This window comes from Triturus cristatus, chromosome 1_1, assembly GCF_964204655.1.
Source record: "Triturus cristatus chromosome 1_1, aTriCri1.1, whole genome shotgun sequence".
NCBI classification, from domain to species: Eukaryota; Metazoa; Chordata; class Amphibia; order Caudata; family Salamandridae; genus Triturus; species Triturus cristatus.
In genome coordinates, this window is record NC_140579.1 from 866,157,023 (window position 1) to 866,165,398 (window position 8,376).

An 8,376-nucleotide genomic window follows, 5' to 3' on the forward strand; every position below is an offset into this window, starting at 1 on the left:
GTAACGCAACGCGCCATGTTGGATAGGGGAAGGAAGAACGAGGCAATAGGCGCCATCTTTGAACGAGCAAAGAAGAATTTATAGCCTAAAAGGCTACAAAATATATGATATTGTTATTTCAAAGGATCGTAGTAAGAGGTGTGGTGAAACCTATTCATCTAGTATGTAAATATGTGTAGGTTGATATAAATGTCACTACCCCAAAATAAGTGTTGTTCTACTTTGAAACATGCGAGCGCCATGTTGGAAAAGTAAAACAAATGATAGAACATGTTACAAGCACTAGTTACGGGCGAAAGATACCAACGTGTCAATCTCCTCCATTCAAGTTTGCTTGTATTTCTGTAAGGTATGTAAGCACCATGTTAGAGTGATTAATCCTTCAATGGTACATGTAGCAAGCACTACTTGTGGCCATCAAACTAAAACAAACATCGTTTAGGTTTAGTAATATTTGTGTCGGTCTGCTATAGTGCTATAGGGATTGTTAAATGTAATATATTTAGGCGCACGTATGTATTCAGATCTACTCGTTTTAAGATGATATGAGGCAACGGAGGCGCTCGCATGTTTCAAAGTAGAACAACACTTATTTTGGGGTAGTGACATTTATATCAACGCCTATTGCCTCGTTCTTCCTTCCCCTATCCAACATGGTGCGTTGCGTTACCTGGAAACATATCTAACACACTATAGGTACATAATAACAAATTACCACTTGGGTATGACACTGTCGTTGCCCGGTACATATATTGTATAGCTACTGGCATCTTAGAAATGTAGCCAATTTTACTGCAGGACAGTCTCTCTGCCTTTAGATGCACTTTGTAAAATGTCGCCCGCATTCACCATAGCATAGAGATAGCTATCTCTTGGCTTTGAAGCATCGCGATATCTTGCAACCACCGACACGATATTTAAACGCGCCTCACATCGCCTGACACTAGCTACGAGCCGGACGACTAAGGGAGATGATCGCGCTGCTTTTTGAAAATTCAAGGTAACCACCCCCTGTTCGTTTGCTACTCTTTGGATGCAGCGGCTCCATTTCTTTATGACCCTTATTGGGCGCTGCAGAGCTATAATTCTTTGAAAGTATTATATCCCCAAACAACCTTTGTATATTTAACTATGGGCTAATTGTGCTCTGCCTCTTATACTATCAAGCACGAGTGGATTACTAATGACATGTTATTTTCTGGCCCTATGCACCACCAAATTTAGACTGCTGCCAGCTAAGGGTGATAAATACTTACTGACTGTAGACGTATTCTTGGTGGCACACACATTTTTTCGGACCATAACAACAGCAGGTTGATTTTCTGGCAGAGGTTGTGTGTTCCTTTGATTAAAACCATAAGGTGACTTTGTTTATTAAAATACAAACCATATCGTGTGAACTCCTTTATTGTACCCCCAGAGTCACCCAAAATTTAAAGACTTCCGACAAAACTGCGAAATACGCCATTACCATCCCAAGTCTCCTGGAGAATAGGACTACAAAATACCTTCCGTTCTCTAGACTCCTTATGAAGGTAGGATCTATTGAGCACACTTGTGCAATTAAGCAAACAATACATGTTCCCCTTTTTTTTTTTATGAATAAATACATAGTGTATTTCTTCGATCTCAGGTACACTTTCATTTCTGGGTACCCCACCTTGGAGACACCACAACAGGCTAGTCAACGCCTTTTGACCCTGACTACCCTTACACATTTTTCTAGGTAAGAAACTAGGATCAATTCTCAGAAATGACCTATTGGTCACTACCAGTTCCAGACACTCTTTACACTTGTCTAAAAACTGTTCAATTGATTATGCAATCTTTTTTCTGATTATTAACAGATATTTCTAACAGAAAATTCAACTTCACTCTAATACTATCTTTGAGGAAACTGATAGCAGCCTTATGGTTTGAAAACACGATCTGGTGCATTTGTAGCAGGTACTTTTTAGTTATACCTGTTTTCTCTTTGAGCCCAGAATATTCTGACCTTCCTTAGCTGGCCTATGTATATACATAATAACACTGCTATACAATAAGGATTGATATGAATAGCTTTATCTCCTCTATTTCAAATTAGGGTGTGAATTTAAACCTTTGGTCTCCTTCTTTTAGGAAGATATTCCCTTGTCTAAATTTCTTCTTTTCTTCTCTTTTTTTCTTGTTTCTTCCTTCTTTTCCCTCTTCTTCTGAGACGTGCATGTTTCAGCCATATTTAAAGTAATACTTAATATAAGCTTGAGTAAGAAGACGTAACACACATCAGTGATACCCATACCTTATATACAATGCATTTATTATTTCAGAATACAGTGGTCCTGATGAAGGTGATGTTAATTTATATTTCACCGAAACGTACGTAGACCAACTTCTCCGCAACTGGACAACAATCTGTATTTGGACCCACTCAGATCATACAATAAGAAGAAACTAAGTCTGTTGTTTCAATTCCTCCAGTAAAACTCTGTGAGAATTTAGAATAATCCATAATGACTGACTTTTCCAGTTGTGTATTTTTATTGATTTTTTTCTCTATATTGATTTGTTTGTGGTATGACTGTTAGTATGCAAGATTAGTATGCAAGGTGTGAATGTAGAGATTTAACTTGCCTACCGAGGGGCATAATTATTTGTCTTAGCACTGTGATCTGCATTAATGTATATTAATGTATATCAATGTGTTACTGATATGTTTTACACTTTTGTTTAAATTGTACATATTTGTTTTAATCACATTGTGGAATCATTCACAAAAAATAACAGGTAAAAGTAATATTTATAATCACTTTTGATACAAAAAATTCTTTGTCTATTAAATAAATAAAAATAAAGAGGACAAAAAGAAATAACTGTGTGTAGACATTGTATTCATGGGTTACAACTGATGTTAGCTTGTCCATTATGATTTTTTGAGAGTGCTTACCATAGAATTAAAAGAAATATAGGTCGGTAAAGAGGTAGTAATCCTTTATATTTGTTTGTTTTTCCCCCCTCTTGGGCCTAAAAATACATTGGGGAATACCTTTTTCTTATTTGTTCCTACTCCTCCAACCAACACCGCAACCTAGCCCACCATCACCGCCTGGACCCAGGTCACCACAGAAGACACTGCGAAGACCATGAGAAGTATACACACAGGAGCACCCACCAACCCATGCCTGCCCCACATCTTCCACAGAGCCGCCTCCACCCTTGCACCAGAACTACGACATACCATCAACTGCTCTCTCGAAACAGGCACTTTCCCTGATGACTAGAAACACACAGAGGTCAAGCCCCTCCTCATTTGCCCATCACAGACACGACGGACCTCAAGAACCTCTCTCCTCCCCATCACAGCCAAAGTTACGGAGAAGATCTTCAACAACCAGCTCACTAACTTCATAGAAGCCAACTCGATCCTTGATTCTTCCCAATCCGGATTCCTCAGCAACCACAGCACTCAGACCGCCCTCCTCGCCACCACCGATGACATCTTACCCTCCTTGACCAGGGCCACACGGCAGGCCTCATCCTACTAGACCTCTCAGCAGCCTTCCACACAGTCTCCCACCGCACACTAACCGCCAGACTCCATGACACCGGCATCCGGGGAACTGCCCTCAACTGGATTTGCTCCTTCCTCACCGGCCGAACCCAAAGAATCAGACTCCGACCCTTTCACTCCGAACCCACAGAGATCAGCTGTGGAGTACCCCAAGGATCCTCATTCAGCCCACACTCTTCAATATCTACATGGCCCCCCTCTCTACCATCGTCAGTAAAAACACGGACTCAGCAAAGTCTCCTACCCTGATGACACCCAGCTCATCTTCTCCCTCACCAACGAACCCGGCATCACCAGACACAGATTCCAGGACGGCATAAAAGACGCTGCTTCCTGGATGAGCAACAGCTGACTAAAGCTCAACTCAGAGAAAACAGAATTCCTCATCCTCGGGTCCACCCCCTCAGCATGAGACAACACCTGGTGGCCCACCACCCTTGGCGAACCCCCCACACCCACAGACCACGCTCGCAACCTCGGCATCATACTCGACTCCTCTTGCACCATGCACCAACAGATCAACGCCATATCCTCCACATACTTCAACACCCTCTGCATCCTCCACAAGACCTTCAAATGGATCCCAACCGAATCCAGAAGGATCGTCACCCACACACTCATAACCAGCAGACTTGACTATGGGAACACCCTCTATGCCAGAATAAACAAATCTGTACTCCTCATACTCCAGAAAATCCAGAACGCCGCAGCTAGACTTGTCCTCAGCATCCTACGACAAGATCACACCACCCAACACCTATGAGAACTTCACTGGCTCCACGTCCAAAAGAGAGTGACCTTCAAGCTCCTCACTCACGCCTACAAATCCCTCCATAACATCGGACTCCAATACCTCAATGAAAGAATCTCCTTCTACGTACCCAAGAGAAGCCTCTGATCCGCCGATCTTGCCCTAGCCGAAATACCACGCATTCGCAGAGCCAGAGTGGGGGGAGGTGATCCTTCTCCTACATCGCAGCCAAAACCTGGAACAAACTCCCACTCAGCATCAGACAAGCCCCCACACTGCAAGCTTTCAGGAAGAGCCTCAAGACCTGTATCTTTGGATGAGACAAAGCTGAGCGAATACCCACCCCCTGCGCCTTGAGACCCTCGCTGGTGAGTAGGGTGCTTCACAAACCCCTGATTGATTGATTGATTTTGATCACTGTGCTGTCACAATAAACTGAGGAGGCCTTGTGTGTGAGTCAAATAGAAAAAGGAGGAGTCAGTGACAAGAGATCCCTTGGAGGGGGCGCAGTGCGTGCAACCTCTGCTTCCGAATCTCTGGTGTAATGTAGCACCTCTTCATTCCATCAGAGTAGGTGCTGTCAGGGCAGAGTGCATGATTCTGTAACCTAGTCTGGTGCCATTCGGTGGTCTAGAGGAACTCTTGCTCACCTCCGAGAGGCGAGAACCGCCACTGTGGAGGATTGGATCCCCCGCAGCCTGGCTCCCCTTCACTAAAGCTTCCAGCAGAACTCGGGACCAGTCCATGCGTATCTGTAGGCCCCCAACACCAAAATCCCCGTGCAACCCCTAGAAAGGTGAGAGATGCCACAGATGTAGCAAGGGTTGCAAGCAGTTGCACCCACATGACATATCTGTGATGTTACATGTGCAGAAGGGAGAACAGCGTACTCCAATTAATGACATGGAGACCTAGCAGGAGATAAGTAGGTAATAAGGGTCCATGCACGAGTAATAACATGCTGAGTGAATTCTTTTTGAGAACAACGGATGCATATGCTTTAAGGAATCAAAGATTTAGCTTGAATGCATGGTGCGAAGCATCATGTTTCAATTATATTCCATGTCTTCTTGTCTTTAAAGCAACTTTTAATTATCACTGCTCGATCTGTTGTATCAAACATCTTCAGTAAGGTCTGGCTTTTTAGTCAAAAGTGCACAGAAAAGTTACACTATGTGTCCCCGAATGCAACTTTATATTGGATAAGAAATGTCAGAAATGGCTGAAAATATAACACATTATAAGACCACTTTTGGAAAGTAGTTTACCTGTCTTGGTACAACTGAATGTTGCTCTAAAGCCATCAGCTCAGATCACACTCCCTGACCTTCACATGTGTGCACCCGGCTCCCGAACCCGCAATTGAAACCATCTAGTTAATCGAATTCAGCAATGCGGCTTTTGTTTGTACTTTTTTTTAAACTTATTTTTATTATAGTACTGCGTTATTTGACACAACAATTTGCACCTCATGCAGTTGACAATTCTCCTGATCTGCCCAACGGGTTTCCATCAAAACTGCATTTCGACATATGTGATGTATCTGGGTTTACTCACCCAGACCATGGATGTGTGCATCATCATACAATGTTATCAGAATATGAATTGCTGAAAACATAACTACTGCAACAAAGAAAAACAACAATTTGCAGCAGTGTCAAGTGACGGTATTTCTTTTCAAAGTATTTTTACCATATCTTTAGTGCATTTATTTGGAGCTGGAGTCTGTCCACAATTCAAAGTGAAAGGGTGTTAGGTCATTGCAACCCCTTCAGCATGTACCCCCAGTTTTCAATAGCTTGTTCTGCATTCTCGTCTGTGCACACTGTTTTTAGATGGCGTTCTTCCGCCACACCCCACTCTCGCATGTCCGATAACCATTTGTCCAATCTTGGGGGGGAGAGTTTAAGTCCAATGTATTGCAATACACTGCTTTGCTAAAACTAGGCCTAGCAGTGCGAATTTGTATCTTGTACGCGTTCTTTTCTTTGGGGTCGGGCTTACCCCCAACAGGCAATGCTTAATGGATGCTTCTATATTAATGGCTGTGACAGTGTGTAATATCTGGATTACCTGGTGCTAATACTGCTGCAGACGAATACACAAGCAGGTCATATGTAAGAAAGTTGCTGGGTCTATACTACATCGGGTACGGTTGGAGTGGCGTTCCATATTAAAACTGGCAAGTCTCTGAGGAGTCAAGTAAGTGCGTTGCATATAGTGAAATTGAATATGTTTAAATCTGGCATTACTGGGCATCTCCCGCATATGCACAAATACTTTTTTCCATTCTCCTTCCGTAAGGGGGACCGGAAGGTCCTCTCACCATCAGCCTTTTATTAATGTGTCAACCATGCGGTCTTCTTTGAGGGCCTTGTAGCAACGGGAGATTAGGCCTTTAGTGGATCCTGGGTTGAGCATCAATGCCAGTGTATGTGACTCTATTGGCTCCTCTGGGAAAGAAGGCCATATTTTGTGAACTGTGCAAGATATTTTGGTATATTGAAGAAACTGACACTCAGGGATTTGATACCGTTCTCTTGCTTCATCAAATGTCAGAAATGTCCCATTTGCATATAAGTCTCCAGCCGGCGTGCAATCCCCCTCGTACCATTTGGATATATCCATGACAGATTTGATTTGAGAGAATCCCTGCAACCATTGTATGAGGAACGAGTTTGGGTATGGTGCTCTGCGAATAACCAGAGTGACCGTGCGCTCCCAGACCGCCGCCACCCGTCTGATTATAAATGGACATGTATTAGGAACCTGCATGCCCATCATTAGGTACCACGGGAGGTCTGAGCCTCTATGTTTGTCTGCTTGGAGCGCTTTTTCTATATTGTGCCCCTCCATACACCACTGTGCGGCGTACTGTAATAGTAAATGTCCCAATGCCCCCATCTGCATGTCCAGCTAAGCACATCTAATTTCACCCTGCTCCAGCCGTCAGCCCATACTAGCGATAACAGTAATTTATTTAATGTGGTAAACGTAGAGGTCGGGATATTGCAGAATGTATTTTGTAGCATGACCATTCTGGCAAGTGCAACTCGTACCATAATAGACATGGGGAGTCTGTTCGAAAGGCGGATTGACACTTTCAGATTTGCAATAACTGCATCAATATTTAGTGCATATTGGTCTCGGGGACTATGTGTCACCTGCATGCCAAGGTATCTGAAATGGTTTGTTTCCCAGCTGAACTCTACCTTAGGGAGGCCTTACATTTCTTCCCGTGCTAAGGCGGCTAATGGAAAGATGACGGGTCTTCCGGCGGTTAATATGGAGCCCTGATACTTTTCCAAACAAATAAAGTACTTCTAGCAGGGCCGGTATAGCTTCTTCTGGAGAACAGATATACAGAAGTGCATTGTTTGCGTACAGTGAGATCACGTGTGTTCGCCCATCAACAGTGATACCCCACCCCTCCATATTTCGCCGCAATCTAATGGCCAGAGCTTCCATAGCCAAAATAAATAGCAACGGGGAGAGAGGACACCCCTGCTGTGTGCCAACTTTTCCTCACTTTTTTCCTCAACGTTTTTTCCTCCTTCTCGTTCACCCTCACATTGGTGGGAGACCGTGTACAAGTAGACAGCATATACCACAGTTACAAATAGTGATTTTGGTCACTGTATAGCAGAAGTAAAATTTGGATTCTCTGCTGTGACACACAAAGTTGTGTCTTCTTTAAAAGTATATGGTGAACGTTGATATTCGTTCACACAATAAGACGGAACCGGTCTATTGTTGAGGTGAAGTTAATGAGTGGGGGGCGACCTGTTCTTTTTTACCCCCTAAGCTCCCAATTGTGGACCCCACTTGAGTATGACAGGGGCGTGGTCTGATAGGAATTGTGTGAGTATGTGGGTCTGCACAGCAGCTGTTATGGCCTCTCCTAAGAGAAGGAATCGATCTAGTCTTCTAGAAACGTCCCGAGCTGGCATGTAACACATGTATTCCTGCAAGGTCAGGTGGGTCTCCCGCCAGATATCTACACATAGCAAGCGGCGCATCACTTCTTGAAGAGCTGAGGTAATGTTAGGTTTGGTGAGCATTTTTGAGGGGT

General features: G+C 43.6%; 1 long non-coding RNA gene across 1 annotated transcript; it reads left to right on the forward strand.

The window, feature by feature from the left end:
• Nucleotides 1-849: 849 nt before the first annotated feature.
• Nucleotides 850-2,723, forward strand: LOC146871208 (uncharacterized). The gene is made up of 5 exons (XR_014959521.1): nucleotides 850-1,000; nucleotides 1,421-1,535; nucleotides 1,634-1,726; nucleotides 1,848-1,947; nucleotides 2,313-2,723. It is a non-coding gene; the product is annotated as an uncharacterized LOC146871208 (long non-coding RNA).
• Nucleotides 2,724-8,376: the final 5,653 nt, after the last annotated feature.